Source organism: Lissotriton helveticus, chromosome 3_2 (genome assembly GCF_964261635.1).
Source record: "Lissotriton helveticus chromosome 3_2, aLisHel1.1, whole genome shotgun sequence".
NCBI lineage: Eukaryota > Metazoa > Chordata > Amphibia > Caudata > Salamandridae > Lissotriton > Lissotriton helveticus.
In genome coordinates, this window is record NC_136062.1 from 75,160,225 (window position 1) to 75,184,998 (window position 24,774).

Here is a 24,774-nt window from a genome sequence, read left to right on the forward strand (position 1 = left end):
ACCATTGAGATATACACACTCCCCGTGAATGAATTATCCTCACGAATAGGACATTGCAGGCTATCTCTAATATAAATACTGTGTCATCTTCTGGTATTTTAAACTGACATTGTTAGTTACAAGTATACAACAGAAATATTTGGAAGAATGAGGAATAAGCTAAAGTATTAGAATCGTGGGAATAATTAGAACCATGGGCTGAATGCTTTAAATGTAAACTATTTGACAAGTTATGTGCTTGCTTAATCTCTTGAAACAAACTGTACGAACAAAGCGTTCGTGCATTTTTATAGATATTGTCTGGCACAGACGAATCTAGGAGTTTGTGTTGTCTGTTGGATAAGTTGGGTAGGATAAACTACAAAGAGGAACAAAACATTTTCACGGTTGCAAACACTCTGCTTCAGAGCTTGATACTGGTAAAATGATTTTTCTCCTGCTCCTAAAATAGTAGTGAGACCCCCCACACCACTCTGGTATTTGGAAGGTGTCCCTTCCAAATATCAAATCAGTATAATATGTATCAGCCGTTTGCAAACTTAATTCAGCCGCAAAAGATTGAAGAGTTACTAAAGGCCGTAATCCATTGGCCATAGGAAAGGGATACCCTTGGGACCATTTCACCTTTGTGAATTGTTAACAAAACACTTAAAAAAATGTTTTTATTAAGCCCAGTTTCCTTTCAGGAAAGCAGGCAGATTTTTTTTAATTACTTTATTTTAAAGTGATCACAGACATGGTGACTTCTGACTAACCATCCACCATACCTGTCAAAGGCCAGCAATTGGAGTGAGTTGCAATATGCAACATATCTTATTAATATTCATGAGGTAGGTCCGATTCGAACCACTCTGAATCTAATTTTACAAACCAAGCTATTAGTCCCTAGGTCAGTTCATAAAATTAATTAGCAGTTACAAAGATAGTGATCACATATTGTGAACAGTTTTTTGTGGCCAGTTCTTGGTACACCTGGCGTACAGTTATCACTCCTTTTGGGCTTTAAATTAAGCAGATGATGCATCCACTAACTTTAGTATTACCTACATAGCACAGATAGGCCTACTAATCTTCCATTAAAGTGTGTTTTATTTTTTTACTATGTGATTAATAAATAAGACAGCATTTGATGGTGCAATAGTGGCGAATGGGTGACTGATTAAAAGAAGTAATCATCTGGTCTAGGAAGCTTTCATGGTTTATACCTTGGATGTGCTGCTGAATAGTATTCTTATGAATGCATAGAGCGAGAAATAATCATCATTACTATAAGGCAGCTGGTAGTAGTTTTTGGCATGGCTGCCTGGCCCTTCTTTAATTTATATACACAGAGAACTAATTTCCTATTGTGTGAATTCCAAAGCATTTTATTTTTTCTGATTCTTATTTTTTACCGTTAATATACATTTAGACAGCTGTTTTTGCTAGAGCCCGCTTGTACTTTTTTAAAATGGAAAACACCCTTGATCACAGTATAGTCAAACTGCTAATGTGTGAAGCCTAACATTCATCAGGCTTACTGCTTGATACAATAAAATGGTTGGGCCAATTCACAAAAGTATTTCTGAGTGCGAAAAATATTACTCTGAGAGTATTTATTTAGGTACTCTTACATGCCTTTGTCAAGTGGCCCTAAAACGTCAATCGCCCTATTAGCAAAAGTGTATAGAGAGCACAGTAATTTCCCTTTGTACTAATTGAACATGTACATTCCCATAGTATTCTCATTTTGTTCCCATTTGAGTCATTTAGAGGTATGCGTGGGCACTATAGGAGTACTACTTTACAGAATCCGAAATGCCTTTGTGAATGGACCTATATATTTTTTTAATGTGCTGCCAAAGAAATGTTAATATTTATGTGGGCGAACTTTACAGAACCTTATACCAAATGTAAAGTAATCATGTAAAGAAATTTACATTTCTCTCTATGTGCCTCGGTTTTCGAGCTGATTCTATGAGAGGTAAAAAATAGCCACTTTAATTGAATCAGTCAGTTAGTCCATTACACAATACCAAGAATTGACATGAACAGAACCATCTGAAAGTAACAGAACCTGCTTGAGAAGTGCTGCATGGAATGCCACATCTTGTCCAGCACATAAAGTATCACCAGAGTGATAATCAGCTCAACTGTTTGAGTGATCGCTCTCTTATGGCGCATAGCAGATATCTAATTCTAAGGCTAGTAAATGAGGAACAACCAAGGGAGTTAGATCTTACCAAAACACCCACACCTTTGATAATTTGGATTTAAGAAAGAGTGGAAGTTTAACTTTGACTTCTCCACACAATTTTGGTTATGAGTAGAAGGTGGGGCATTCCATGTAATATTAGAAACAATGGATCATAATAACCGTTCCTGAACCCTGTGACCAAAAAACCAGAAAATAAATGTTCTGCTTTCCACTACATTCCTTTCTGCACTAAGTTCACCAGCCAGAGCTGGAGAAGTCAACTTCCAGGCCTGTTGCTGGCACTCAGAAGCTTAAATATTTTTGTAAATGTGGAGAGCAGGGAGTTTGGAGGATCCACAGACTCTTATTGGATGCTTTCTAAATCTATTAGAGCACTTGCTCCAAGCACTTTCCATGAATGTGTAGCAAAGGACTAAGAAAGACATAGAAATCACTATTTCCAATTGTGTGAAAGAGGTTTTTCATAAGATGACAAGCTTGAAGGATCCTGTTTGATTAAAAGGAACCAGAGTCTACAATATTCAGCTGCAGGGTTAAAATGATGATGATTGCAATTTTAAATGCGCACATCTACTCCAAAGAGTGTCTCGGCGCTAAAAGCAGCTAAATCAGAAAAAAGGAGGTTTAAACTTGTACAAAGAGGCATGTTTTAAGTTTTTCCCGAATAGTATCGGATCTCTCATAGACCGCAGTTCCAGAGGAAGCTGATTTCAAGCTGCCGACCTCAGGTATATCAGGGACCTTACCAATATTCTTAAACGCTGAATCCTGGGGATCACTGCCTAAATGTTTTGGGCAGATCTTAGCTGTCTAGTGGGATTGTAAAAACCAAATCTGGTTCTAAGATATGCAGGGCCTGATTGATGTAAGGCATCATGCACTAGTACAAGAGTCTTAAATGTAACTCATTCCCTAATGGGCAACCCATGAAGTACACATGAATGCAGCAACATTTATGTTCTCGTGGGAATATTTAACAGAATTCAAGCCGTCGCATCCTAAATCACCTGCAGTTTGTCAATCAGGTATTTTGGTAGACCAAAATACAATGCATTGCCATAATCAATTCTAGATGTGATCAATGCCTGGATGAACGGCGTCTTAACTGATAAGGCAAGGAGAGGCAGAAATGTCTTTAAGGACCTCATAATCCAGAAACAAGTCCCTATTAATCCTTTTACTTGACGTCTGAAGGACAATGCACTTTTCAGTATTAACAAGCTGTGAAATTCTGCTGAAACAGTCCTGGGAAGACAAAACTATCCCATCTTTTGCCAGTACTTTGTCTTTTTCAATGCTTTAACAGCTCTGCTTAACTACACATCATGAGTTCCAGGTAGCATGATCTAAGGCTGCGCAACTCTATTTCACTTAGGCCTTTAATCCTTTGTAGCAGACAGCATCGGGAGCCATTTAGCCCTCACTCTCTTTAAATCACTCATTGCCTTTAGATGTTCACAGAACAAGGTTGTCCCCTGTTGACGTGTCCCTACCCTCTAGACTCCCGACGCAGAATGTGAGAGACATACCAGGTTCACCAGTCGCTCAGCCAGCCAATCCGACTTTATCTGTGCTACGCTCGGAAAGATCCCCATGTGAGCGACTATCATTTCCTTCACCAACTGATCCCTCTTCCCTCATCCCTCTCCCCATGCCTCTCACTACGTTGGCGCACCTCATCAACCATGATCGTTCAAACCCACTCTTTCCTGTTCGGACTGTATCTGACCCTCAGCTCAATGGGCCTTTTGCCCGCGCTAATGCCCCTACCTTGTTATCTAAAATTATTATTATTATTATTAAAATTTTTTATAAAGCGCGTAGTCACCCTGAGGTATCCCAGCGCTGAAGAACCCTACTTCTGTGGGTTCGGCATCGGAGGGGGGGAAGGACAGAATTTAGCAGGGAGGGGTTAAGAATCTAAAGGTAAAGGATCTCCGCTAGTCCCACTTGATCAACTCCCTCCGCAGGAGCCACTCCCCATCACCTTGGACTCCAAGGGCCTACACCAAGGCCCTCTTTCTCCGCTCGATTTCCCAACACACCCCTTGCCCCTTTCTGACTGGGTTACGCGCATGGACAATATATCTCTCCAGCTGCACCTCCTCGCTACTTAACTACATGACCTGAAAGCTCTCTCTCATGAGCTTTTCCTCATGATCAGATCCCTCCTCACCTCTACAAACTTGCCTAGAGCCCCCCTAGTGGGAATGCTCGCTTGGGCCAGTCCTTAGCCCCCCGTCTCGCAAACCATTCCCTTAGCTAACGCACCATCCCGCCCCAGAAGATGTGAGAATTACTTGGCACCCACTAAACTCAATGAATTGCACAACTCTTACTCTACAAGGTCCCATTCAAACTTGATCCCGCCAAACAAAATACAATCCATCCATTCCAACCCGTACAGAGAACCTCCTTACAATCCTAGAGTCATCAATAAAGACAACCTCAAGAGAGTGAATGTCAATCAGTCTCCTTCACACACTCATCCGCCACGACTTAAATGTGTACTACTCAATTGCAGGTCATCCAATAAACACACCTCAGACATCTCGGACCTCATCCAACACAAAGATTTAGACATTATTATCCTCACTGAAACATGGCTAAATCACGCCTCCACCCCTTTGCTAGACCTACTAGTACCTCCTACTTACGACATAATTAGGCAAGACAGAGCCCAGGAAGCTGGGGGTTGGCCTAGTGTGTATTCATAGGAACACACTCTTGATCTATCATTTAGAGTCCTCTTCGCCCTCCTCCTATGAATACCTTTGTCTCAGCGGCTCTAGTAATAACCTGCCAGTTTCCAAACTCACACTTTTTATCACCCACCGGGAGACAATCTCCCCTTCATCGAGCAATTAATGGAAGTCATCTCTGGCAATAGCGACTCAGCCGTGTCCCAAATTTTCTTTGGTGGTTTCAACCTTCACTGGTCTAACTCCAATGACCAAGCGGTTACTTGCCTTAAAACATTTTTGAATGATCAAGAACTGACTCAGCACTGTGATCAACCAACTCACAACAAAGGTGAAACTCTAGACATCATTATCTCGAAAGGGCAGACTATCACATTGGACACCAATAACCCTTACAACTGGTCCGCTCACCACTGCATCTTTTTTTATATAAACAGGGAGGTGGCGTTGAGGAAGGCCCAACCAACGAAATCTAAGGTCTGGAAAAGGGACCTCAGATCAATAAACTCAGTTGATCTAGCAGGCCACTATAAATCTGCCCTCTCCTCCCAAGCAGACTTGATCGATGTTCAGTTACTCAATGACTCCTACAACACGACCAGCTCCAACATCCTGGATAACATTGCACCGCTCTAACTCAAAAATGTCTCAACAAAAATATCCAAACGTTGGTACAATGACAATTTACACACGGAACACCACAATCTTAGGGTAGCTGAACGTTCCTGGAGATCCAATCCCTCCATGGAACAACTAAAACTCCTTAGAGAGGTTAGAAGTATTTACAGCAAACAAATCAAGAGCGCCAAGGCATACTACTTCAGACATCAGCTGGATCAAGCTGCAAACCGGCCCAAGAAACTATTCGAGTTGGTCAAACAGCAATCTACTGGAGGCCCAAAGAACTCTGACTCTGGAGGCAGCCCACCTTCTTGCGATGATCTTGCTGCTTTCTTCACTGAGAAATCAAGGCTCATCTCCATTGATCTCGCTACCAAGAAGGCGCTCCTTCCATCCCTTGGGTCCATACCACCTCTTGACCTCTCAGAAAATGGCAAACCTATCAGCCTGAACACCAAGAATAATGCAACATGGGACACTTTTACCCCTTTCAGTGAAAAAGACATCAACAAAATTCTTCAGAACATCAATCCATCTAACCATTTTAGTGACCCGCTACCTCCGGCCATCTTCAAAGAAATCAAGAATGCATCATCCTCACCTGGACAAGGATTGTAAACGTTTCTTTTTCACATGGCATGATCCCAGACTGCCTAAAAGCAGTGCAGGTGTCACCTATTCTAAAAATAACTCTGACCTCAACAATTTTCACCCTATCTCCAACATCCCCACATTAGCCAAACTACTTGAAAATGCGTACAATCCCAACTCTCTGCTCACATAGAATATTTCCAACTCCTGGACCAGCATCAATCTGGCTTCCGGAAGGGGCACAGTACTGAATCGGCTCTCACGCACGTGATGGATGACATCTTAAAAATGCTTGATCAAAATGATTCATGCCTCCTAATCCTCTTGGACCTTTCTTCTGCTTTCGACATGGTGAACCATGACAACCACCTATCCATTCTGAAGAACAGGATGGGTTTCTCAGGTCGGGTGTTACAATGGTTCTCGTCCTTCCTTCACCATGGATCACAAAGAATCAAGGCAAACCACTCCCTTTCCCAGCCCTCTCCTGTACTCATGGGTGTCCCCCAAGGGTCTGCCCTATCGCCTATCGTTGTCAACCTTTTCTTGGAGCCACTAGCTAATTCTCCAAATTCCACGAACATTCTCATTCATATGTAGGCGGATGACACACAACTTTATTTTAAAATCTCATCCCCGGACAACATCATCTCACTCAATTCTACCCTAAATGCTACGCAAAACTGGCTAACTAAGAACCCTCTACTGCTCAACACCTCCAAAACTGAATTCCTTTTCATTTCTCCTCCGAACCACATCCCTAATCTAGTCCCTTGGCTGAATCACCTTGCTGCCTTCAATTGCACCCCTATCATTATAGACTCAGCCAAATCTCAGGGAATCACCCTGGACAAACACCTGAATATGAAAAATCATATTAGCAAAGTGTGTATGGGAGCTAATCACTTGATGAGGACACTCAAAAACATCAAACCATTTCTTCCACAAAAGGACTTCAAGCAGGTGATACAAGCTCTGGTCCTGCCGAGGCTGGACTATGGCAGCGTGACGCTCTACAGCCTGCCCAAATACACCCTGGCACCACTAAGGGCATCACTGAACGCTGCGGCCAGACTGGTCACAGGTACCAAATGAAATGAGCACATATCCCCAATCCTAAAATCTCTTAAATGGTTGCCTTATGAAGCGCGAATTCAGCTAAAGATTGCCATTCTAGCGTACAAAGCCCTGTATTTCAAAACAAACTCCCAGGTACCTTGTCCAAAAGCTTGAATTATCCTGTGGTGGGAGAGCATCAAGAAGCGCAATCACTCTCCTCCTGATACCACCTATCCTTAAGAAAAAGAGAACCGCTCTCTGGGCCTTCTCCGGCGCTGCTCCAAGGATTTGGAGTTCTCTTCCACCGGAAGTTCGCAGAATCTCTTCAACAACCGTTTTCAAACTTGAAGACAAAAGATTCCAAATTAACACATTTTTACCTTAATTTTTGGCTTGGATCACTTGCTCGAAACCACTGTTCCTACAACCATTGTACCTTCATGTGAAGCTGTTCGTCTTTATTGCATTTTGTGTCCCCTTTTGCATAGCCTATTATATTCAGGTTTTTCATATTATTATCCGTGATTCACCTGTCTGGGTAAAGTGCGACTTTTCCTTTTATATATTCATATATGTTGTCGATACTGGGTCTATGCTCTTTTTTTCGCATTGTATTCCCCCTTTCTTAGACTGTTACATACTCGTTTATTGTACTATTCTCTTAGTGTCATTTGTCAGGAAGCTATGCATTTATTTGTCTGGGATATATGCGATTATTCCTGTTGCATATTCTTATTTGAGGTCAATATTGGATTTATGTCCTTCCTCCCTTCATTTGTAAAGCGCTTTGATATCCCTTGGGATCTTGTTCGCGCTATATAGAACTTTATAAATAAAAAATAAAAAAAATTACTGTATCTAGCAATCTCACATCCAGCATTCACCAATGACAGGCACCTTGCACCACTTGAAGTTTTTTTCTGTTCTACTAAAATGTGTTTAACTGTAAGCACCCAAACAATGTATTCAACCACAAATAGCCCCCTTTGGATGAAGCTTCAACATAATTTTTGCTGATGACTGAACCCTTTGGTAACTTTGTACGCAAGAGCATGCCTTATCTGAACTCTGGACCTGAGAGCTCTAATGCCATCAAAAGCAAAGTCCTATTTGAACACAATCACTTATCGAACTTGTTCACCATTTCCATATGACAATGTTGTAATTAAAAGATTTACGTGTTGATGGCTGCATCTACTGACTTAGGTCCAAGTGGTTACAAATATTTTCTCCAGTTTACTTTAACATTTTATTTCAGACGTTTGTAGAAGTAAGTTACTATTTTATTATTTTAAATAAATTGTATTTTAGTGCTAAATGATTCAAGCTTGACTAAAGAAATTGTTTTACAAATATACATTCGCCTAAATATTGCACCCAAAAGTATTACAATTTCTATGTTCGCTATATAATCAATCTTAATATCGACCCCATAACTATGGTCTGTCAACATGTTGTTTGAAAATTATCTTGTGCACAAACCTAAAGACTACTAAAAAATAGTATTTAATACAAACAAAAATGTAAACATCGAAACTAAAATTTTTACCAGAATCATGTGATATATATATATATATATATATTTTAAAACATCAAAATACATACATGTATTACTTAAATGTAAAAATAGTACAATATATAAATAAAGCATTAAACAAAGTATATAAACAAAAGAAATCTCAAACACATATAACATTCTAAAATACATTTTAAATAAATAACCTAACTAATCGAAGAAAAAAACAATACGAACCAATCAAATGGTATGACTAGAACCCACCAAATGCTCCCTCTCCACAGTTAGGCAAACCTTTCTGAGGATGAGACACATATTCTTCAAAAATTAGCAAATAAAACGTATACGACACAAGGACTATGTAAAAAATACATTAATCATAAAAGTCCATTCCCAATTTTATCCCAAATAAAGTAGAAATTAAAGGGTTCTTGGAGTTGTGTCAATGTCAGGTTTCAGACTGGACTGAGGCTTCGGTCTTGACTTTGGTGATGCCTGACTCCACTACTCCTTACTGTAGCCCCAGTACCACCTATGCAAAGCAAACTATGTGTGGAAAATAAATACCCTCAAGAACAGCCATAAGCGAATAAAAACTCTGAAGAAAAAGACAGAGACAGATGAAGAAGTTCAGAGATGAGCATCAGGACAAAACTACACAAGAGTTCAAGTTTCAAGAATCAGGAGACTTGTAGAGATTATTATTATTACTTATTACTTATTACTTACAGAATATGACTGAAAATACTATTGGCACACGTTTCCCTGAATTCAGCAGACTTTTATAATAAAGAGACAGAAATTTAAATTACAAGAATATCATAAGGATCTTTGATTGAGAATCAGCCATATTAACTCAGTTTGCCCACCACCTTGGGTTAGTAGATTAGCTTTATTGTATAGTTAATAAAAACCATTACAAAATATAGATACGACAATGTGTTAAAAAGCAGAAAACACCGCCATGTAAAGATTAAAAGTTATTAAAATGAGAATGTCTTTCAAGTTTAAAAGTAAACATGTTGTTGATTCAAGTCTTGGCAGTGATCTTCGCTTTTTCTCCAAATTGGCAATAAATTTAATTGCTCTGCAAATAAATCGTGGATCTACTGAGCATAAGATTTGTACAATCGCAGACCGGCAGGTGCGTGTTCCATATTCCTTAAACTTGGCTTTTAACCAACTCCGACGTTCCTGAATCAGAGCCGGGCAAATACAAATCAGTTGGATGAAGTCTTGTCTTCTTGCGCCACATAGATCACATTCCTCACATTCTTGGGGCTTCCACTTTGGTAGATCAGCACTTGTTGGGAAGCCTCTCAACCTTAAATTGATATATTTACGTTTGATGAATGGCGAAAATGCAAGGTCAAGGTAAGCTGCCGTTACAGGTTTTTTATAAGATTGAATTGTCATCCAGGGGTGGCTCCATTGACTAAAAGTTAACTTATCGTTGAGCAACGAATGCCTGTTGGCGGCCTTCTTTACCAACTGTTTGAAAGATTGTACTGGAAGCTTGGTTTCCCAGAGTGCAACCAACTCAGTCGATTCTAAAGACAGTTTAAGGTACTTGGCATAGTGGGAGTTGGGACTCTTGTGTATTGTTTCCCACATGGCACGGTAGACCGCTATTTCCTGGTTCATCCAGACATCGTACCAAAATGTTATAGTCTCATACATTTTCATCAGCACCTGGGATTGCAAGCCAAGTTCGAGTCTTACTTGTGCGGGTGATGCATTGCTTGGTAGCGCAAATACACGTTTGTAAATGTTCATTTGTACTTTGTCCAGGAGTTGTGCACTTTTGCCATGATGTAATACACTCCCATAAGCTATTGTTGGGAGTAACTTAGCTTTCATTACTGTTAGCAGGGGGGAGACCAGAGGGCCTTTAAGTTTTGTCGCTAGGCTGCTAAAAGTATGCAATAGGACGGTGCCCTTCTTTTCCATGCTATTAAAATGCATAGAGAAATTAAGGAGCTTGTCCAATTGTATCCCGAGATACTTATAACTTTCCACCACTTCCAATTTAACATTGTCTATTGTAAAGGTTGGCGATGCTTTGTGGCGTCGAGTTATGACCAAGGTTTTTGTTTTCGTGCTGTTTATTTCTAGTAAGTTCTGTTTAGTATATCGGGTCAATTCCTGTAGTAGACGTTCCAAGCCTATTCTCGTCTGGCTTAGTAAGACCACATCGTCGGCATAGGATAGATGTGTTACACGAAGCGTACCTAGCCGCGGTGGATGTGCGTTAGTCTGGTCAAGGCTTACTGTCAAGTCGGCCATAAATACATTAAAGAGATGGGGGGCCAACACACAGCCTTGCTTTAGTCCATCAAAGGTGCTGATCTTCCGGGTTAACCGCTGTCCATTGTCAATCTTTACCTGCATCCAGGTGTTAGTGTACAGGTCGATGATCGGCGTTAAGATTGAGTCTGGCAGGCCCTGCTGCTTCAGTTTGGCCCATAGTAGTTTCCTGCTGAGACGGTCGAAGGCCGCCTTAAAGTCAATGAAACAAGTGTAAAGTTCCTGATGGTTTTGTAAACTTTTTTCGGCAATCAAGCACAGTGCCATTGCATTTGCCATTGTGCCTGTTCTGCGTCGAAATCCTATCTGATTTAACGGGATTTTGTTATTTATGTCCGACCAATGTGCTAGATCAGCTAGCACCAGGGATGCGTAGTATTTTGCTTCTGCATCAATCAGGGCTATTAAGCGATAGTTGGTTGGGATCTTGCGGTCTCCACCTTTATAGATGGGATTAATAATAGCACCCCTCCAGCTTTCCGGGACTCGGCCTGAGTTGCTTATTGACCGAAACAGAAGATTGAATTTGCAGGCCCAGAACTTGGGGTCCTCTTTGTAGATTGCCTGCGGGATGCCATTCGGCCCTGGCGCAATATCTTGCTTGCTTTTCTTAATTATCAGTAGTATTCGACAGTCGTCATCTGTCTACATTGATTGACCCATGCCTTCCTGTTGGTTGATCGTGTTGTTGGTGCTAAAATCAGCCATGTTTTCCTGGTCTATTATACTAGATGTTTCACATGCAGTTATTGCGGTTGAGGTCTGGTGTGCCGATGATTTAATCGAAAAGGTGTCGACAACATGTTGGGCCCAACCATTTTCAGTGATGCATGTCATACTTATAGGTTGTGCTATTCTGTTCATTGAGTTGACTTGCATCCAAAGAGCCCTGGAGTCTGCTTTTTTTATGTATGCAACAATTTAGTCCAGAAGTCGTTGGCACGGTTCCTTTTTTCCATCCAAACCATTTTCTTGTATAATTTCCGTGTTGTACGAACTTCTTGCCAGATACTTGGGTTTATCCTTTGACCTTGTGCTCGTCTTGTGAGCTTCTTCAGATGTTTCTTCATAGGGAGTATAGTTTTTGTGAATTTGGAATCGGTCTTAGGAGAGGTCTTCCTTTTAATGTTGATACTGGTCCTCGGTAGTTTTTCCAGAAAGTCGGACCAAGTTTCTGAGCACAGGTCCTTCTCTTCAATTGACGTTTTAAATAGCTTCTTAGCGTCCTGCGCTATTTGGGGTAGTGTGATACTAGTCCACCTTAACCGCTTCAGGTTAATTGTTGAAGTTAAGCCTGCTATTGCTGGTGCCTTTACGTACCTCGAAGAGGTCAGTTTTATCTCAATGTGTTGCATTGAGTGGTCACTGTCTAATGAGCAAATTATTTGAAATGTTTTAATTAGACTCAACAGGGGTAGTGTTCCTAAAGTGTAATCCAGGATCGAGCTTGCATTGGGGCCTATATAGGTGGTAGCGGGGGGTTTATCATGGTTTGCTCTTCCATTTATTACACGTAGTCCAAGACGTTCAAGGTCCCACATCAACTGCCTACCCACTTTGTCTGTCTTTTTAACCGATGGAATCTCTTGATGTTCAACCTCCCACAGTTCGTTTGCTACAGAGATGTTATCCTCATCTTCCGGATGGTGCAAGAGGTTAGTGTTGAAGTCGCCCGTAACAATGATCTCCCAACTTGGTTGATCAAGGCGGGTGTTGGTTACCACATTAACAACACGTTGAAAGAGTTCTTTTTTAGCAGATGTTTTCGGGTGGGCATATATGTTAATTAGGATGATAGTTCTCGTTTTGCCTTTTATTACGCTTTCCAATTTAATGATTTGGATATCTGGTGCCGATATGGCCATTTGCGAGGCGTTCATGTTCAGTGCAGTAGATATGTATACCGAGAGTCCCCCCTTGCGCGCCCATAACACTGAGGACGCGTCGCACTTTTATGAAAGGATAGTCTGCCTGGCACGTCAATTGGCTCCATTGACCACGTTTCCTGCACTGCTATGATGTCGTACAAATCCCAGGTAGCTGTCTTTCTACTATTGTTTAAGAAGTTTTTTGCTCCTGCGATATTCCAGGAGAGCAATTTTAATAGGTTTCCTTTGGTCACGCCCGCCTGGCAGTGGGTTCAATTACCGTTACTACCCAGTATCTGTCTCAGGTATTTGTTATTGAAAGATTCAGCCCCCCTAGCACCTTGAAGTACTGACTGTGTGGTTCGACATTTGTAATCATCTCTTTTCCCACACCTTCTTAATAAGGGTGATGGATAGCCCTTTTTTCTTCTTCTTTCAGAGTAATTCCCCACTCTTCAAATTTAACTGTTTCAGTGAGTATGCTTTTAGCTATTCCTACGTTCCTCCAGATTGCGAGCGTGCCTTCCTTGGCCACGTTGTCCTCTAAAGTGATAAATTCAATTGATAATAAATCAGCAGATGTTAGATGGCTTAGGCTTGGGATTGCAGATGTCAGTTGGAGAATATTCCCTTGATTTAAAAAGTATTGTGAGCCTTGGGGCTCATAATTGGGGATAAAAAGTATGGGTTGGAAATAATGATATAGTCCATCTTCTCCTCCTTCTGAAGAGCTATGGTAAATGAAAGATTCCAGAAAACCGAAAGAGACATCACAGGAAGTATAGGCATCCTAGACTGGGAAGAGGCCATGGGAGTTACCTGCACTCGTCCAGTGGCATCACTATGGGGGTGCGGGGGGTGCGGACCGCACCGGGTGACACCATCTCAAGGGTGACACCGTTACGCTGCAGCCTCACCTCACCTCTGCTCTGCTTTGCTTTATAATGAACCCAGGGCCTAATGAAACGTTGACACTTTTATGCTCAGTAATTCTGATGCTCACTTTACGTGATGTGCGTCGGGTTGCCAAAGAAACTTTTGTCTTCAGAATTTCTCTGATATTCTTAGTCCGTGTGTGCGCGAATAAGGGGTTGTGTGTGAAAAGAGTTTTGAAATAGGCTTCTTGGTCCAAAACTTCCCATCTGCGTGAAATGTTTTTTTTCTAATTTGGCAGCCTGGTGGGAGAACTTCTACACGATAATGTCTCTCTTTTGCTTCTGGATCGTGATGTCGATAACAAATATTTGCTGTTTTCTAAGTTGGGCCGAATCCAGTATTTCCCAAGAATATCCTCGTTTTCTTTGCATTTTGGTCACTGAAAAATACGCAACTGAAAACATTGGTTGATTCGCTATATCATGTTTTGATAATGTTGTACAATCTGATTTGATTCGTCAATCATGCACTGTTTTGTTGTCGCAAAGATTTAATTGTGAATATATTAAAATAATGTCATTACTAATCTGATTTACAGAGTCTTTGTTGAATTTATGTTTAAGTGATTAATTATTGTGTTGAAACCTTAGGGGCTATTTGCTGGGCGCTTCGATAGAGCACGGAATTGTCTTCGTACCCATTTGAGTGACAATCTTTAGGAATCTGCATGCACCATCTCACCCCCTGCCTGCACCATATCCCCTCTGCCTGCACCATGGTGCAGGCAGAGGGGATATGGTGCAGGCAGGGGGTGAGATGGTGCGGGCAGAGGTTGAGATGGTGCGGGCAGAGGTTGAGATGGTGCAGGCAGAGGGTGAGATGGTGCAGGCATAGGGTGAGATGGTGCAGGCAGAGGGTGAGATGGGGCAGGCAGGGGGTGAGATGGTGCAGGCAGGGGGTGAGATGGTGCAGGCAGGGGGTGAGATGTTGCAGGAGGAGGGAGAGATAGTGCAGACGGAAGGGGAGATGGCGGAAGGGAGATGGTGCAGGCAGGGGGTGAGATGGTGCAGGCAGAGGGAGAGATGGTGCAGGCAGAGGAAGAGATGGTGCAGGCGGAGGGGAGATGGTGCAGGCAGAGGGGAGATGGTGCGGACAGAGGGAGAGATGGTGCAGGCAGAGGGGATATGGTGCAGGCAGAGGGGATATGGTGCAGGAAGAGGGGAGATGGTGCAGGCAGAGGGAGAGATGGTGCAGGCGGAGGAAGAGATGGTGCAGGCGGATGGGAGATGGTGCGGACAGAGGGAGAGATGGTGCAGGCAGAGGGAAGATGGTGCGGACAGAGGGAGAGATGGTGCAGGCAGAGGGGATATGGTGCAGGCAGAGGGGATATGGTGCAGGCAGAGGGGAGATGGTGCAGGCAGAGGGAGAGATGGTGCAGGCGGAGGGAGAGATGGTGCAGGCGGAGGGGGAGATGCGGGAAGGGAGATGGTGCAGGCAGAGGGGAGATGGTGAAGGCAGAGGGGATATGGTGCAGGCAGAGGGGAGATGGTGCAGGCAGAGGGAGAGATGGTGCAGGCGGAGGGGAGATGGTGCAGGCGGAGGGGAGATGGTGCGGACAGAGGGAGAGATGGTGCAGGCAGAAGGGATATGGTGCAGGCAGAGGGGATATGGTGCAGGCAGAGGGGAGATGGTGCAGGCAGAGGGAGAGATGGTGCAGGCGGAGGGAGAGATGGTGCAGGAGGAGGGGGAGATGCGGGAAGGGAGATGGCGCAGGCAGAGGGGAGATGGTGCAGGCAGAGGGGAGATGGTGCAGGCAGAGGGAGAGATGGTGCAGGCGGAGGGGAGATGGTGCGGACAGAGGGAGAGATGGTGCAGGCAGAGGGGATATGGTGCAGGCAGAGGGGATATGGTGCAGGCAGAGGGGAGATGGTGCAGGCAGAGGGAGAGATGGTGCAGGCGGAGGGAGAGATGGTGCAGGCAGAGGGGGAGATGCGGGAAGGGAGATGGCACAGGCAGAGGGGAGATGGTGCAGGCATATGGAGAGATGGTGCAGGCAGAGGAAGAGATGGTGCAGGCAGAGGAAGAGATGGTGCAGGCGGAGGGGAGATGGTGCGGACAGAGGGAGAGACGGTGCAGACAGAGGGAGAGATGGTGCAGGCAGAGGGGAGATGGTGCAGGCAGAGGGGAGATGGTGCAGGCAGAGGGAGAGATGGTGCAGGCGGAGGAAGAGATGGTGCAGGCGGAGGGGAGATGGTGCGGACAGAGGGAGAGATGGTGCAGGCAGAGGGAGAGATGGTGCAGGCAGAGGGAGAGATGGTGCAGGCGGAGGGGGAGATACGGGAAGGGAGATGGTGCAGGCGGAGGGGGAGATAGTGCAGGCAGAGGGAGAGATGGTGCAGGCAGAGGAAGAGATAGTGCAGGCGGAGAGGAGATAGTGCGGAGTGAGGAAGAGATGGTGCAGGCAGAGGGGATATGGTGCAGGCAGAGAGGATATGGTGCAGGCCAAGGGGAGATGGTGCAGGCAGAGGGTAGATGGTGCAGGCAGAGGTTGAGATGGTCCATGCGGTAAGTCATGAGGGGGTGACACCATGAGTTACCTGCACTGGGTGACACCAACCCTAGTGACGCCACTGCACTCGTCATCTTGGATTTGGAATCATGGTATAGTCCAAGTGCTTCTTTTCCTGGGAAACTATGGAATAGGGTAAGCAATATGTACTTTTAAGCTTTATATGTCCTAGTAGTGAGAAACTCCCAAATTTATTTTTCACTACAGTGTGGCCTACACCTCCCATAAAATAACATTGTGGATTCCTCACTGCCTTTAATAGGCTTTAATTCCTAAATGAGAGGAGGTAGCTATGTCATGTTTGGTACCTATGAACGTCTAATAATAAATCCTCTTTAATGGTTAAGTCGAATTTATCATTACAAGTTGGAAAATGCTACTTTTAGAAAATAGGCATTATCTTGCCCTTTAATTACTGTAACTTTTCATAGGCCAGGGGTGTAGCTAACAGGGTTTGTGAATTACATTCAGACAGTCACACAATAGTGGGATTAGCTGAACCAGAATGTCCCATCAACTGGCAGGATGGTGGGAGGTGGAGCTCAGCACAGCCCCACTTGCACTTGAATAGGCTGTACTAGCCTCCTCACAATGGGCTTAATGACCCTGTATTGTCAGTGCAGTCAGCTTGAAGTCAGGGCAGGGGAGGCATGAAACTCTCAGAACTTCAAGGACCTTTTCAGAAATGTCTCCCAGCTTCTGTGAGCAGGACACCAGTGTATTAAAATAGGGGTCTCAGACCCACTCTACAGTTCACTACTGGACCTGCGGTCAGAGGACTGCCTGCTTCTGTGACCTGCTGTGCAATTTGCCAGACTACTGCAGTACCTGGTAGGACTGCTTTGTTGCCGGGACCCTGCCTTGAACCCTCAGAGGCTGTTGAGCCCTGTATCTTCACCTGCACCCAGGACTTCCAGAAGTGACTCCAAGGACTAGTTTGCTGGCCTCCTGTTCAGATCCACAGGGACATAGCAGGCTCCCACCATCTTGAACACGCACCTAAAGCCAGGTTGAGTGAGAACTGAACTCCCAATTTTGTCATTTTGGGGTTGAATTATTTATTAAAATGTACTCCATTTTTCTAAATTGGTTTAGGATTTTTATTTTGCTGTCTTTTTACTTTATTGCTGTTTGTGTACTACATAACTACTTTACACATTGCCTCTAAGCTAAGCCTGACTTCTTTTTGTTCCAAGCTACCCAGGGTTAAGCACAGGTTAATTCAGTGACTTTTTGTGGTTCACCTTTCAAGGGATTGTGGCTGTTGCTTGGCTATGGCTCACAGCCCTGTCAACCAACAACCCGATTTCTCACATAAAGTATAAAATATTAAAATTAAAATGCCAGTGTTTCAAATAAGACTACTAATTTTTATAAAACATTAGTTAATATTATGTATGTTTTCCTAGAACATCGAAGAACTAATTTCCTGTTCAAACTCCACTCTGCAAAAGATTTGGGAAAATGCTAAATCCAGGAGGGCTTATTTACTATTCTAACTCAAGTTCCTAGGGAGCGATTTACTGCTATAACTACAATCCTAGAAACATTGGTGCAAGCTGCATAAATCCCAGCAGTGCTAATGTTCTATTATATCTCTTGTCCCCAACATTGCAGGAAGTAAAACTAGGACGCTAGCTGATAGGACATCTGCCAATTTATGATAGAGAACCCATTATCAACACCTCTAAATGAGGGTCCTTAGAAATGCTGTGGTAATGCCCACCAAAAGTTAACTGTTCAGAAAGTCAGGAGGCAACAATTGCAGTGAAGTAAATCAGGCTGTCAGTAAACTGAAGATGCACATCTCTTGGATCTGCGCATAGTTTGCCATCCACTGCTCACTTTAGAGACATTAGGCACAGCTCCCTTTTCATGGTATGGCTACACAGGCACACATACCAGGTGCGGCTACAGGGGATGGGGGCATATCCTGTGCCTCAATGACCAATGGAGATGGAAACTGTTGATCTAAGAAAGGCTACATTTAACAGCATTGCCAGCCCAACTATTAAGTTAAGCATTAAACTATAATATTGCTAATCATGTGCAATATATTGGTCATCACATATGCTCCCTCTTCTGTATGTTTAAAGAATGATGATATTACAGCACCTTTGCACTTTATATCCATCACTGTTTATTGACTGCAAACGTCGAATGACATGGGGTGGGGAAAACCTGCAGAATAAGCCAAGATTATCCCCTACCTGCAGGTGAATCCTCATTTTATTTGACAGTAATAGTATGAATTACTGCTACTGTCCTTTACCACTGTGTAGCAAAATGCCTCTTTTTACATAACCACCCCCTTTGTTGTGAACCCATGCTATTGGTTCTTGGACTCTATACACTTGGAATATGCTAACCGGGCCCTAGTGTATGAAGTCTGACCCGTAAAAACTTGTTGAATTGGTTACAAATTCTAATTATCACATTTAACTTACCTATAAGTCCCTAGTACATGGTACCTAATGTACCCAGGGCCTGTAAGTTAAATGTCAACAGGAGACTGCAGCACCTATTGTACCACCACTAAAGCGACCATGCAAAGCATGTCTTCAAGCCTATTCCTATGGTTTTAAAAATGAAACTTTGACCTGGCAAAATCCACCCTGTGCTGTAATAATAAACCTTTTTAATACATATAAGTCACCAAAAGAAGGGGCCTAAATGCCCATAGCACCGGGTGCACAGTATTTAGGACTTGTGTAGTAAAGTTTCCATGTACAGGTAGTGAAAAACTTCCAAAGACGTTTTTCCCTCTGGCGAGGCTGACTCTTTCATAGAAAAGCACTGGGTAAAATTATAATACCTTATAATGTATCACTTAAGTTTGTAAATAGCTGGAATTCTGATTCAAGGACTCAGATTAATAGGAATTTAAAAACCAAACAGATGGTTAAATTGGATTTGAAATTAATATTTTGAAAATGCCACTTTTAGATAGTTGGCATTTTCCAGCCTAAAAGCATCTAAAAGCCCTTTCAGATATAAATGCGAATAGTCACCTGGCAGCCCACTGGGAGGTGTGAGTTGCTCTCAGAAAAAGGAACAAAATGGCCTGGGCTGGGAGGAGGCACACTCAGGCTGCAAGGGCAGAACCGAGGACATGCTTTGCATTATCACTTTAGTGGTGGCACAATAGGCGCTGCAGTGCACTAGTGTCCACTTTTAAAGTAGCCTCGCTGAAAGCCCTGGGTAAGGACAGGTACCTGAAATTAGGCCACCATGCCAAAAGGGAGGATTATGAAAAAGCCCTCAATGGCTGAGAAGAAAGTCTCTTGGACTAGATCGTTTATAAAACAGAGGAAACTCCATGAGAGGAAACAGAAGCCACACCAGAAGATGGTGAAGAGGAAGGCATCTTGTCCCAAAACACTCTGTTGAGAGTACTCTCGAGAGCTGGAAGGCAGAGAAGATCAGCCAGACCCATTAGTTCAGAGATAGCCCTCTGGCATAAGGAGCTGGAGGACCAGCTGTCTCTCATAGCCCTAAAGTAGGAAATGTTGGCTCTTGCAAAGAAGAAGCCAGACTGTGTGTAAAGCCCAATAACGATGGTGGCAGTAAAACATTTGAGAAGTTATCTGCGGGGATCTCATAACTAAAGGAATTGTGGCTAGCTTTATGGTAGGGTATGACATAGCTTTTGGTTTTTAATTGGGCTTACGTCTTTAATTGAGTCATTTTTATATTCCTCCTGATTTAAATTTTTGCACTTTTAAAAGTCAATGGGAACATGGAGTTGGATCTGGCTACCCAGTCTACCCTCAAGGTGGAAGAGCTGAAGGCCCTGTGCACAGAAAGGAATTTGGAATTGGGCCATCAGGCCACGAAGTCAGATTTTGAAAAGTCCCTCAGGGCCTGGGAAGAAGGACATCTATTCACGATCACATCAGAGGAAGAGGCAACTCCAGAATAACAGAAGGTAGGAGACGATGGGGACAGCAGGTCCAAAAATGAATTTCCAATTGTGTCAACCAGGGCAAGCAGTGAGGATGATTCTCCTAACATTTGTCCTTCTGAGCTGGCTCTCTGTCGGCTGCAGGCCAATGAAAGGCAGTCAGAGACGGAGCTTCAAGTCAAGTTAGCAGCCATAGCCTGAGAAGAAAAGAGCTCTCATTGGAAGAAAATAAACTGGCCTTAGAGCAGCAAAAGGCCAAACTCAGCTTAAGGCCCATTGGCAATCTTGGCGGCAATGAAGAGGTATCTGCAAGGTGGTCTCACAACCAGTGTCTGCCTAAGAGCATTGTGCCTAGCTTTTTGGGGATGATATAAATAGTTTGTCTCTTTTGAGAGTGCTTGAAGAATGTGCCAGGTGCAGCCACAATACTGGGCGTCTCTACTCTGTGCCTGTAGCGGGAGAGGGATAGGCTCCTGACTCAGGAGGAGGGGTCAGCTGAAACCTATAAACATATGAAAGCTGCCTTTGTGGAAAAGTCTGGGCTCACACCAGACCAGTATCACAAACATTATGTTATGTCATGTTATATTATGTTTATTAGAATTTTTAGAGCATGGCTAATCACCCGTGAGGGTATCCAGGCACTGGAAGAGCCATGTTTTGAGTTTTTTTTTCGGAAGCCCTTGAGGTAGGGGGAGGTTCTGAGGTGTTTCAGGAGGTTTTTCAGGAGGTTTTTCTGGGTATTGGCTATGAGGGATGAGAAGAAGCGTCCTCGGTTTCTGGTCTTCTTGATGCGAGGGATGATGATGTCTGGTGGGTTGGTAGAAGCTTTGGCAGTGGTTGAGGCTGGCTGGACCGATGTTGTGGAGAGCTTTGTAGGTGTAGGTAAATAGCTTGAACTTACATCTTTCCTGGACTTGAAGTCAGTGGAGATTGTTGAGGTGTGGAGAGATGCGGTTATTTCGCAGGATGTTCAGGGTGAGTCTGGAGGCGGCTTTCTTTGTGGTTTGGAGTTGGTGTAGGACATGGGATTTGGATGTACAGGGAATTTCTGTAATCATGTCTACTTACGATAAGAGCCTGAAGATTAGCACTCGTTACAATGCATGCATTTTCTTCGCATGCCATTAGAACACAAGTCGTTACGACAACGCGTTGTCAGATTGCATGCTATTACAACGCAAGTCATCACAATGACTTGCTGTAGGGGGGGGCGCAGGAGTTTTGAATAGTATAATTTATTATTCCAACTCCAGTGTGTTCAACAGTAGGAAAGGTGTTGGATTGAAATTCCAACAAATCCAACACCTTCTGCCCCCTACAGCAAGTCGTTGTAACGACTTGCGTTGTAATGGCATGCAATGTAACAACGCGTTGTTGTAATGACTTGCGTTGTAATGGCATGCGATGTATCACATGCATTGTAAACGATGTTTCCTGAGCCTGGATGACCGTGCGTTTGGTGTTCAGTGGGATTCACTTGGAAATCTTGTGTAACATTCGTACGATGAGGAGACAGCATTGATCTGTCTGCTCATGGATAGGTCGGTGTCCAGGATGATCCAGAGGTTCTTTGCATTGTTCGCAGAGGTGGGTGGGGGGCTAAGTTCATACTGCCACCAGGAGGCATCCCAGGGGGAGTGGATGTTGCCGACGATTAGGACCTCAGTTTTGTCTGTGTTGAGATGGGGTATTTATTTTTCATCCAAGCAGCACGTTGCTCATTCAGTTGGCAAAGTTTGCTTTGGTGGTACTGGTTAAGTAAGTAAGGGAGAGGATAAGCTGTGTGTCATCTGCTTAGGATACCATGTTGATGCCTTGGGCTCTAACGTTTTGCCCACAAGGGCGTATATGTAGACATTAAAGAGTGTTAGGTTGAGCGACAATCCTTGAGAGACTTCGCAGATGACTTTCTTGGGTTCTGAGGGTAGGGGGAAGTCTAACTCATTGAGTTCTGTCCGTTTGGAAGGAGGATGTCAACTTGAGGACAAATCGACAGCTACCCATGTGCTGAAGATTTCTGATGAGTGACTTGTGGGAGACAGTATCGGAAGCTGCGGGGAGGTCAAGGAGGATGAGAGAAGCCATTTCTCTTCAGTCAAGGATGCTACTGATGTCATCAAGAGCCACAGCAAGGGCTGTCTCTGTGCTGTGGTTGGTGCGAAAACCTGATTGAGAGCTGTTTAGTGGTTGCTGGAGTTCTAGGTGATCTCCATGACTTTAGCTGGAAAAGGCAGGAGCAAGGTGGGTCTGTAGCTTGCTGAGTGTGTTGGATCTGTTGTTGGTTTCTTCAATAGGATGTTAACTTCAGCATTCTTCCAGCAAGACAGGAAGATGGTAGTGGTTATCTAGGTGTTGATGATAGCCGTGAGTTTGGAGGAGATGGTTCTTCCAAGGTTGTATATGGGGGCATGGGTCTGAGGGGGCTTTTGAATGGTTAGTCTTTATCAGAGTGGTGGTATCTTTGTTTGAGAGGGTCTTCCAGTTGCGTAGCTGCTGTTTGGCAATGAAGGAAGTGTCTGACTGGTCGGAGGAGTTCATATCGGTAAGCAGTGGGTCGAATGTGTTGTAGATCTTGGCAATCTTCTGTTCGAAGACATTTTAGAGGTCATCGCACAGTGCTTGGGATGTTATGATGTCCTTGTTGGCAGCTGCAAGATTGGAGAAATCCTTGACAATGGTGTAGAGTTCTTTGCCATTGTTGGAGCTGTGTTCCAGTCTGAGAGTTAGGGCCTTTTTCTTTGCATCTCGTAGTTGTTGGTTGTAGAGGACAACTTTGTATGTCGATCTTGTGGTGGTCTTTTTGTCGTCTAGTCTCCATTTTCTCTCAAGTTGCTTGCAGTGGCACTTGGACTCCCTTAGGTTGTTTGTGTACCAGCTGGGTCATTTGTTGTTTTTGTAGATCTTTTTAGGTTTCACCTGTTTGTGAAATCTATTGCATTTAATATCCTGCCTTCACTTCTGATTGGTCCGTGTGTTTGCCAGTTTGCTTTCCTCAGTTACTATTGGTTGTCGGCTGCTCTCACTTCTGTGTCTCTCTTATCAGTTTCCTGTGGCCTAACTACTCATCTCCATCCGCCTTAGAGCTTTGAACTACTTTTTTATTAATGCTGCATTTCATTTAATTTCATAGGCAACGTGTTGTAGCCTGCTTCGTGCTCTTTTGTTTACTTCTTTTTATTGCAATGTATGATCATTTTATTTATACTTAAAAGCTTTGTGTGCTTTTTTCAAAAGATTAATGGCTCCAATGACTGATTCCATATTTTTAACTTTCGCAGGCTGCCTTTTTTTATTTATATTTATATTTATTGGTCTGGTCTCGCACAGTCATGGAAATTAAACCTGTGACATTCTGTTGCACATCTACTGCAACTATAACACTGGGGTTTGCCGGGTCAGCAAGTGGTGTCTGGGCAGTGGTACAATTAGCCATTTTAGCAGTTTCTGCCCTCGCCTTAAGACGAGTGCTCCAGTCTCAATACCTACTGTTCAACACTGATGGGAGAAGGAAACCCAGAGCTGCTGGCAGTGGCATCTCATCATTGCCACAAAACCAAAACAATGTGCTTTAAAATACATCCATCTTCAGTTTGCTACATTTATTTATTTATTTATTTATTGGGCTTTTAAAGCGCGACAGCTACCCAAAAATGGTTTCCCGGCGCTAGGAGATACTAAATCTCATGGGCAGGTCGATTTACTCAGGGGAGAGGCAGGGGCAAGTTACTGGTTAAAAAGCCAGGTCTTAATGGCTTTACGGAAGTGGATGTAGCGGGTTTCCAGGCAAAGATGCTGAGGGAGGGAGTTCCAGAGCTTGGGGCCCAATAGGGAGAAGGATCTTCCCCCCATCCTCACACGGCGTATTTTGGGCACACAAAAAAGGCCTTGAGATGAAGATCTCAGGCACCGAGCCGGCGTGTAGGTTTGCACAAGGGTTTGTAGGTATCTGGGGGCATTGCCCCATTTTATTTTGTGCATAAGGCTAAGTGTTTTAAATTTGACCCTGTTTTCGATTCGTAGCCAGTGGAGTGCCTTAAGGTGACCGGACATGCGTTCCCTACTGTGGCACTTGCAGAGCAGTCTTGCTGAGGCGTTCTGCACCAGTTGAAGGCGTCACATGACTGCCTGTGATGACCCTAGGTAGAGGACATTCCCGTAGTCTAAACGGGAGGTGATCAATGCGTTGGCCACAGTCTTTTGTGTGTCGTCAGGTAACATCCAAATGATTTTCCTGAGCCATCTCAGAATTGTGAAACAGGTGGATGTAAGGTTGGTGACTTGGGGCTCCATAGTTAAGCCATTGTCAATGATAATGCCCAGGTTTCGTACTTGTTGCGACGGGGTGGGTAGAGAGCCCATTTCAGATGGCCAGTGTCTTGGGTTCCAGAGATTTTGGTTAGGACCCAGTATTAAAAACTCAGTTTTGCTGCCATTAAGTTTGAGCATATTTACGCTCATCCAAGTGGCGATGTTCCTAAGGCCTGACTGCAGGAGGAAAGAGGAGTCATGGTCTCCATTGGAGAGTGAAAAAACGATCTGTGAATTGTCGGCATAGGTAAAC